The 10304-nt window shown below is 42.6% G+C and overlaps 1 protein-coding gene across 2 annotated transcripts in view; it reads left to right on the plus strand.

Annotated features, from left to right (window-relative positions):
- LOC147011103 (uncharacterized) overlaps positions 1-10304 on the plus strand; it is a 58558-nt gene that overhangs the window by 37239 nt on the left and 11015 nt on the right. The window lies entirely within an intron of this gene.

Genomic DNA, 10304 nt, shown 5'->3' on the forward strand with positions numbered 1-10304 from the left:
CTTTTCTTTCAAGCTTCTAGGTCTCACTATCTGCTATGACCTTTCCTGGGAAAGTCACATTTCCAACCTCGCCTCAAAAGCCAGTCGCCGACTGGGAATCCTCCGTCGTGCTAAGTCCTTCCTCGGCCCTCTTGAGCTCCTGACCACTTACAAAGCTTTTGTCCGTAGCCTGATGGAGTACTGCTCTCCCCTCTGGGCTGGTGCTCCTGCCTCCCACCTTTCTCGGCTTCACGCTGTCGAAACCAGGGCATTTAAGATCATCGGCATCTCCCGCAATGAAGCTGAGTCTTTGGGCCTCTCACTCAATCACCGCAGGTTGGTCGGTGGTCTTTCTGTCTTCTACCGACTCCTCTCCAGCCTTGCCCCCTGCTCTCTCTGCGATTTGTCCCCACCACATTTCCACAGGGCGCTCAAGGTCCGCCAACAACCCCCTTCTGGTAAAACTACCAAAATCACGAATCACTGCTCATCTTCACTCTTTCATTCCTCTTTTTCCCGCCTTTGGCATAAACTTCCTCACTCTATTCTTTCCCATTCTTCCCTCCAGGCTTTCAAAACAGCTGTTCACCACCACCTCTTATCTTCCCCCATCCAAATCCTCGATCTTTTCTACCCCCGATAATCCACCCAAGCCCACTTCCTTCATTTCTCCTGCTTTCCTTCCTGAAAGTCCCTGAAATGTCCATCTTCTCTTCGCCATGTTCCCCGTCCCATCCCCATCCCTCTCCCTTCCACAGTTCACCTAATGTGTCTGTTCCCCACTGTTTTGTCCCTTCCACTCCCGCCCCTCTTGTCTCATGCCTCCTTGTTGTGAGTTGTGTGTTAGCTCTCATACGAGCCTCGACCAAGGTATACAAAAATAAAAAAAATAAAAAATAGAGCATAGGTTGGTGTGCTTTTGACAGAGGAGTCCAAAGTGAAGGCCCACTGAGCTGGTTACGTTACCTTGAGCGGCTGTACCAGTCTGATACACCAGCTCTTGAGTTGGATGTCAGCGGTGTTACGATCCCTATTGCTGACCCTCCAATCAACTGTGATCCACCTTCGTTTGTGGAAACACAGGCTGCGGTGAACCCGTTGAAATGGGGCTAAAGCTCCTGGGATCTGTGGCATCCATGGTGAACTTCTCAAGGCTGGTGGAAATGCTGTACTCATGTCATTGCACGCAGTTCTGTGCTCTGCCTGGAACACAGGCATCATCCAACTGACAGAAAGAGGGGGCTTGTTGTCCCTCTCTGGAAAGGGAAGGGTGATCACCAGGACTCAGGGGTGACGCTGTTCTCAGTGCTGGGCAAGGTCTTTGCTCGGATAATTCTTCATAGGGTTCATCACCATCTGCTTGAGCACCAGCGTCCAGAGCAGTCAGGCTTTACACCAAAGAGGTCAACGATTGAGCATATCCTTGCCCTCCGGGTCCTCACTGAACACAGACGAGAGTTTCGGCAGGGAGTGCTTGCAGCCTATATTAATCTCTGCAACGTCATTATTAATCACTTTGATTATTATTAATCAAAGTGATTATTATTATTAATCGGACAGTTGCTGGACCACACCTACATTTGTCGTTTGACTGCACCCACCATGGCACCCAGTCAAAATAATATGGCCACCATCTTGGTTTTCTAGTGGGCCTAAGATAGCAGGCCTGTAGGCCTCAGATGATTATATACTGCCTAGGTTTATTGCATAAGATTTCCATTGGCTTTGTTGGGGTCGAGTGTTAACCATGATAAGGGACCCCGAGAAATCTAATCATATGTCTGATAATAGTCAGGTTTAATCAAGCTCGTCAGAACGCACAGTAATCTAGCGGTACATTACATTATGTAAATTATGAAAAAAAAAATGGCATTACGTAGTTTTTGTACGGCTCCTTATTGTGGTTAATTAAACAATCCTTGACCGTGTGATGAATCTGCTTGTTCTGATAAAGCTATGGCGGAGGCTGACATGGATGAAAGATGTCGAGTTAGTCTTTCAATAGTGCACTAAATGTGTTTTTTTTTTTGTTTGTTCGTGCTGTTTATCTTTTAAGAGTGCTTTAAAAATGTGTTTCCCAAACTGCCCGTTACCGGATTTTGTCGCAGGTTGTGACCACAGTGCGATCATCCTTGTTGATTTCTCTCAACGTTGGCAACGATGCACTCGTGAGAGCAATGGAACCAGTCTTTATTCTCAGCACCAAGTCACTCCATTCCCTGCAGGGGACCTTCGAAAATTTCACTGCAAGCAGTGCCGTGTCACGTGACGAATGTTAACAACTGGTGTAAAAGTAACAATGTTTCTGCTTGTCTTCCTCAATATCGAGTATTTATTGAATAAGTAGTTGGGAGATTGCACGAAAAGATGTTTTATTTATCCCACTTTTTTTTTCCTGCAAGGAGAAATTAATTTCTTCGCCATGAGAGTGTAATAATACCACAACTTGAAGATGTTCATCGTTTCGCTTTGTGTGAAATACGAGTTACCAAGTACGAGCAAATGTTGTTAATCCAAAAATGTGCTTTTCCCTTAAGTGATTATTGAAAGCACAATAAGTTCAGTTAATTTTATATTCTGACATTGTTAAACGAACTCACAAGTTATGGATGTAGTTGCAATTATTATTACCAGTAATAACATGGGTTTTTAGCAAAATCATGTTAAATTATTCCTATATTATAGCCACTGGTGCTTGAAAACTTTTATTAATGTTCCAAGCAACGGGCAAGTTATTAAGCGTGCTTTTTAATAATTAAACTTGCAAATGAATCATCCACCATTTTTCATCCCAGCAAACTGTGGGAGTATTACTCCAAGCATAAGGGGGAAGGTGAGAAGTTATGGTGAGAGAGTTCATCAAGGCACCTGTGTACTGTCGTTGTAATTACTCATCGCGGTAAGAAGCGATGACGCTATTAAATCAACCTGTAAGTTCGCACTCTGTGCACTCAATCTCAACATGCTGCGACCTGAGTAATTAAAATGGTAATTAGTCTTCTCTTCTTCTTCTTCTTCTTCTTCTTTTAACGGCCACAATTATTCCAAGGCAAGGAAATATCGATTCTGTCCCAAGTCTTTCACGAACCGGGCGGCCAGGCCTGACATTCGAGTGTTGCAGGAATTTGTAATTTTGTTTTTTTAAGAGTGCGGGCGATGACTTGCCTCCTCTTCGTCAAACGACCAGTGCTGTCAGACACAATTCATACAGGTAAATGTTCGCCACGTCCTTCTGATGGACGGCTCGATACCTCGCTCTGCGGGTGGAACACCAGGACGACAGCTGTTAGCTGGGCCGACATTCGAATCCAGGATAGGCAGCTCAGAGGCAAGCTGTCCGCCGAGTCGACGATCATTTGGAGAAGTAAATATTCAGTTCATGTGCCGATGTCCTTCATGTGACTTCAGTCCTAAGCGTGTAAAAGAAGCCTCTGACTTATTGCAGACATACAAGTGACAGTGGGTCTGCCAAAATTCCATGTCTGCTGTTTTGATCAAGTTGACATATTTCATTCCTTGCTTCTTCCGTCTTCCATTTCTGATCTTAGCCTTCCATTGTGGTCTGTCATTTGCCATATCTTCCCAGGAACTCACTGGAATATCTGCTCCTTTTAAATTGCTTTTCAATACATCCTTAAATTTTAGAATCTGACCACCAACTCTTCAGATACATGGAGCTCTCCATAAATCACCATCTTTGGCAATCTATCATCAGTCATTCTGACAACATGACATGACCACCGAAGTTGAATGTCTAATAAAACCACCTCCACACTTGAAATGTTTGTATAAGGCAGAATTTCAACATTTGGAATGTGATCCTTCCAAGAAACTTCCTTGATCTGATCTGACAGTTTTACTTTGTCTGCCTGTGTGGCAGTCAGGTTCTGACTGAGTTCTAAGTAGTGGAACAACAGATGCGATAATACTAACAGCTCGGTTGGAAAGGGTGGAAATGTGAATGGTCCCAGTGTGTGCCCCGGTTTAGAATAGGTACACTATATCCCTGCATGTCGTAAGAGGCGACTGAAAGGGTTGTTGTCAGGAAGGGCATCCGGTCATAAAACATTGCTTCAAAAAGGGAACCATGATGAGCAAAATCATATATGGGCCGGGTACAGCCCGAATACCCCGTGGGGGGTCCTCGCTCCCTCTCATCACAAATCAAGGTGGGGAACAAGGATCAAGGCAAGGGAGGAAATTACTCCATTCGTGACGACCAAATGTCTGATGCCCCACGTGGAGATCGGTTTCTGAGTTTTGGGACATGGAATGTCGGGACATTGACAGGGAGATCAGGAGAAGTGGTGGAAGTATTGGTCAGAAGAAGAGTGGACATATTTTGTATGCAGGAGACAAGATGGAAGGGAAGGGGTGTGAGAATGGTGAAGGGTAGGCAGGGTTCTTTTTGTTATATATATATATATATATATATATATATATATATATATATATATATATATATATATATATATATATATATATATATATGTATATATATATATTAGTAATAAGGCTCACTTGGCTGTACCTGGATGGGTTTGAAGGTAGAGGAGTAGCAGTTGAAATGCAAATCCTATCCAGGTTCCTCCTGATAACTTCATTGTTTTTTGCTTGTTCGGGTTACTTCTGATTACTTCAACGCAGGACTGTACCTATTTGGTCTTCCATTTGATTTGAATTGATTAATTGATTGATCTGAAAGTTTTCCATAATCAATACCTCCAAAAGCATGTTCAGGGTTACCAAGACTCATCAACGAGAAGGGCATCCGAGCAATGTGCAGGTAGCCAAAATGTTTGGGATGGAGGAATCATTGGAAGATGCAATTGCAGCCAAGTTGGCGAAGCCACCTCGCCCGGATGGATGATTATCGTATCCCAAATAAACTTATATTTGCATGGTTGCAAAAATGCATGGAAGAAAGCTCAGATGGAGGGATAAAGTGAGAAAATATCTGAAAAGTTTCAACATCAAAGAGAGTGATTGGTTCCTAATTTCCCAGGATATGAATCTTTGGAGAAGGAAAATAATGTAAGGAGGGATTAGATACCTGTGCAGAGAGAATTGTAGAGATGGATAGAACTAAGCATGCTGCTGCCACTCAAGAGGGGAGGTGAACAAAGACACATATGTATGCAACAATTGGCATGACATTGCCAGACAACTCGTAGACCTGCTCGAGTGAGACTCCAAAACCAACGCCTTTTACCTGTCTGCCTGTGGCAAGAGGTTCATCTTCCCTGGGGATGGCCTTCTTTCAAGGTTCGAGGTGTGTACGTATGTGTGCATGCATGATTGTTGTTCCCATAAACACACAGCACATTAGTTCACATCCAATTGGCGTGGCCTACGAGAACGATTGTGGGGTCAGCGTGAGGACATGAGACTGGTAGTCTCAAGGACATCAAACTCTCCATTGCGTGGAATTACCACCGGCTTGCCATCCAATCTGCACAGCTCGTAAATTATCTGTCCGGTGTGTTGACAAATGGGCAAAATTAACCTGGGGGACGTCGGGATCGTTTCTTTGCATACCTGTCCAGCGGGGCGACCATTATAGTGTGTGTCTGTGTGTGTGTATGTGAAATTCTATGAGTGAAGAGAGAAATATTCTCCCAGGACAAGGGTTGGGGGGGGAGGGAGGGGGTGTCCCCAGGCCCTTGTAAGCTCTGGGGGTCAACATGATCTAAGAGGCCATCTGAACAGTTATTCCATGCTTTTTGAAAAAAAAAATAAGGGATATTGCAATCTGCTCCATCTGTCCGTCCATCCATTACGCTATCTCCTCCTAAGCAGTTGTGCTTAAATTACCCAAACTTGGTAGTTATGATTGTCACATGGCAAGCAGGTGCAAGATCAGTATCATTTTTGTTTGTGACCAAAATTAAATTTTGAGAGCAAAGTTTGAGTTGGTTTCATTTTCAAGCCCATGCTGCACAACCACGTACATGCGTTACTCTCTCTACAGTGATACCTCTATATTTGGTTAACAGAACAGTAGAAGATACCTGTGAATAAGGTTGATTAGCTTCCTTCGTATGTCTCGGGAATTTGGAGATCGTAAGGGCAATGTAACAGAATTGTTTCACGGTATTTAGGTTGAAGAATATAACAGTGCAGTGACTTATTCTCCCTGTGAGTCACTTGTTGCGGTCGTCATTGTCATGTTCAGAAAGTACAAGAGGGGGAAGTACAATCATTAAACTTTGAACGAGATAGGCCTATCACAATCAGGTTTTTTGACCAAGTCAGTGTTTGTTGCCAAAGGATGAATTAAATTTAACACAAAACAATTGGATTCTTTTTTTAATAGTTTTTATTTTGTAAAAAGAAACTCTAGGGAAGGAACCGGCAGTCGACCAGCTGAAAACCACAGAAGCTCCGGGGGCAACTGGCTTGTAGTGAAAAGTAAAACACAGTTTTAATGCCATATTTACCCCATGCACACAAAGCGAAAAGCGGGGGTTAAGCAATTGGTTCACGTCTGCCTGTCCGTCCATTTACAAACATCAGTTTATGTTCGAGGAACAACTTCGTTTTTTTGTGGTGAGCATTCTGAGGTTGTGGATAGATTCACTTACCTTGGCAGTGATATTCATGTCTCTGTGAACTGTAAGCCAGAGGTCACAGACGTCTGGGTCATGCCTGGGGAGTCATGGATTCACTGGATCATGGGGTGTGGCACTGCCGGTACCTGTACAGGAAGATGAAAGTCCGAGTCTTCAGGTCCTTGGTGCTTCCAGTCTTGCTCTATGGATGTGAGAGTTGGACTCTGACCAGGGATCTGAGACGGAGACAATTCCTTTGTTACCAGGTCTCTTCGGAGAATCCTTGGCTATCGCTGGTCAGACTTTGTGTCCAACGAGCGGTTGCTGAGAGAGACTCAAATGAGATTTGTTACCTGCATAGTCCGTGAGCGTCAGCTGCGGCTGTATGGACATGTGGCTCATTTTCCTGATGCTGATCCTGTTCACCAGATTCTCTCAGCGAGGGAGTCTCGTGAGTGGAGGAGGTCAATGGGCCGACCACGTGCCTCGTGGTTGCAGCAGGTTGATCGGAAACTCAAGGAGATGAGGATGGGCCAGGCATCTGCCTGGGGGATGGCCAGACGAAGACTCCTGGAGTACCGGTGGAAAGTGGACACAGCGATGCGCTGCTCTGGTGCATGCTCCCATACCTGACCTACCTGACCTGAACAACTTCGTTAAATTGAATGTTATATTTTGAACATGAATCGGATATGAATCAGAAAACAAACCTGTCGTTTTACAGTACTTTGGCTCTGAATTCGTCCTGATTGCACATGCGTACAGAAGAGTGAGATAATTTTTTTTACTGTCTCTGTCTGTCTGACAGTCAACCAAAATTAAACAAAAAAAGAAGAGCAATCACAGATTGCAGACCCTCGCCAGGACTTGTTTTGTGTGGTGTTTGTGCACTGGTGTGTTACTTATTTAAAAGAGACATTACTAGAACTGCCACTTTATAACTGCAGGCAGTGATGACCGGGTACCAAGACATCCTGCTTTGATACAACACCGCTTTGATTGGACACTTGACCCTGACCCATGAAGGTTATTCTTATTCAATTGAATTTAGAATGGGATTAAAATAAATTAAATTCAAATGAAATGGAAGACCAAGTAGGTACAGTCCTGCAATGGAATCATCAGAGGGAACCTAAACAAGCAAAAAGCAAAGATGGGGTCATGTGGAGGAAACTGGATAGGATTCAGGTTTCAGCTGCTACTCCTCAACCCGCAAACCCATCCAGGCACAGCCAAATGGGCCTCATTTAAAAGAAATTTCAAAAAAATCAATAAGTAAACAAGAAAACAGCAATCAGAAATTGCAGACCCATGACAGGACTTCTTTTGAGTGGTGTATTTTTATAGGTTTTAGGGTAAATCCAATATCGCTGCCAAACCATATGACCTATTATATCATATGTGTGAATCTTTTGTTCCTCATTGATTTGGCGGTTATACATGGAAATTTTTCCTCAATCTGTTCAGTCACTTCAGAGAAGAAGATTTTTGAAAGTGAAACAAAAACAATATGGCTGCTAAATCACATGACCGATGACATCATAATTTTTTTATGTGAACCATTTTATCCCTCGATGACCCTCAAAATTTTTCATACTGATCAGATGTAGCGTTCTACATATGCAATTATGACATGATAACACAGGCACCTTTCACGTCATAAAAAGTCACTTATTCCTCATGAGGAGTACTTGCCGTGTGCCATGTTTCAATTTTTTCCTTGGTGCGATTTCAGAGATACAAAGGTCCAAAGCTTTTCCGTTTTTCCAACATGGCTGCCACACCACGTGATATATGACGTCATAATTATGAGTATAGCCTTCCACATTAGTAGTTGCATCTATGGTGAAAATTTCGTCTCAATCCGACAAACAGTTGCGGAGAAAAACACGAAAGTTCTGTGAGGACAAACAAACAAACAAACAAACAGGAAGACGACGTCGTGCAGAGCACGATAGTTGCAAAATCCATGAAACAAATTTGACCTCAAAAATATTTGGTGGTTGAATGAAATGACCAAATCTGCAACTCCTTTTCAAATTTCAAGTGAATCAGATGAAAATTGACAATTTTAGAAAATTGGCCTATGTTGACCTTTTGGTCAAAGTTGACCTCAAAAACAATTAGCTCGTTGAATTCAGTGACGTGAAATGTAAATCCTCTTCAAATTTAAAGTCAATCGGATGAAAATTGAGGATTTTAGAAATACCGCCTTAGTTTTTCACCTTGGGACTGTGTTAACCTTATGGTCGTTGTTGACCTCAAAAATAATTGGCTGTTTTAATTCAATGACCTGAAATATAAATCCTCTTCAAATTTCAAGTCAATCGGAATAAAATTGAGGATTTTAGAAATAACACCTTAGTTGTTGACCTTGGTGCTATGTTGACCTTGTGGTCCATGTTGACCTCAAAAATAGTCACCTACTTGAAATTAGTGACATGGACTATAAATCCTCTTCAAATTTCAATCAATCGGATGAAAATTGAGGATTTTAGAAATCTCATATAAGTTGTTGACCTTTGGCCTATGTTGACCTTTTGACCTCAAGAAGAATAGACTTCTTCCTTATGACAAACTCTACCATATGGTGGTTTCCTGAAGATTGGTTTAAAATTGTGACCTGCAAGCGATAAGCAGACAGACAAACAGACAGTACAAGCCGGTAGGCGGCGATGGGTCGCCGAGCATGGAAACTATAAGATATAGAGCAAAATGGATGTCATATAGTGGATAGGGAATCACCTTAAGATTATGCATATCAAATCTCATCCAATTCCATCTACCGATAACTACTCAGTATCCATTTGAATGAAAAGTACTGAAAATGCGGTTTGAAATCGGAAATCCCCAAAGTTTGAGGGGGTGCTGTGGGTGAACAAAGATCTAAATCGAAAATCCGGCTCGATTGTTTGTGCACAATGTATTCCAGACGATTAGTGTGAATTTTCATGACCATCCGACCATAACCATAAGGAGGAGTAGCATTTGTCGCGAAGGCACCTCCAGCTCTCGCATATTATCGATTTTTGCACTGATTGACCTTTGACCCCTGACCTAAGCAAAATCGGTGAATATGTCCTGAGGCAAAGTTGTAGTACTCATTGAGTACCATGAACCTGCAAAGTTTCATTCGTATCGATGCACTCACCTGGTCGCTCGGGGGCCTTCAATTTTCGCCAATTTTCGCGCATACCCTAATTGTAGGGGGCGCTGCGGGTAAAGTATTCCATATATCACAAAAAAACGGAATATATTTGATAGAGCATCAGCTGTAGATCATTCGTGCCAAATTTTATAACTCTACGTGAGATAATGGCTTTTGGAATTGATTTCGCATGAACGGTCCCGATTTTGAAGGTTTTTCGGTTGTTGCTAGGGAACCAAAGCGTCCCTAGCAACCTTCACAATTTCCAAAGCACGAGGTCATAAGATGTACCTACCACCCGAGTTTGGTCAAAATCCGCTCACGTTTACTACCAATTATGCTGATGACAAACGAACAAACATCCAAACAAACAGACAGAATTACTGACAATAAGGGTCACCTATTTTGGCAACCCAATAACAAAATCAAATGACCAATAGACTTAAAAAAATCTTCGATTTTGCAAGTAACAAACAAACGGACCCAAACGCAATACCCTCTCCTTTGGAAAGGGTAAAAATCATTCCAAGCAGGAAACTTAATGTTTTTTAAGGATGTTATGAGGGGCACAAACAACAGGTACGAAGAACTTATGTAATGTGTTAAATAAGCTTGTGTAAAATAAG

Source organism: Eptatretus burgeri, chromosome 16, assembly GCF_056783735.1.
Source record: "Eptatretus burgeri isolate ZD-2024b chromosome 16, Ebu_testis_v1, whole genome shotgun sequence".
Lineage (NCBI taxonomy): Eukaryota > Metazoa > Chordata > Myxini > Myxiniformes > Myxinidae > Eptatretus > Eptatretus burgeri.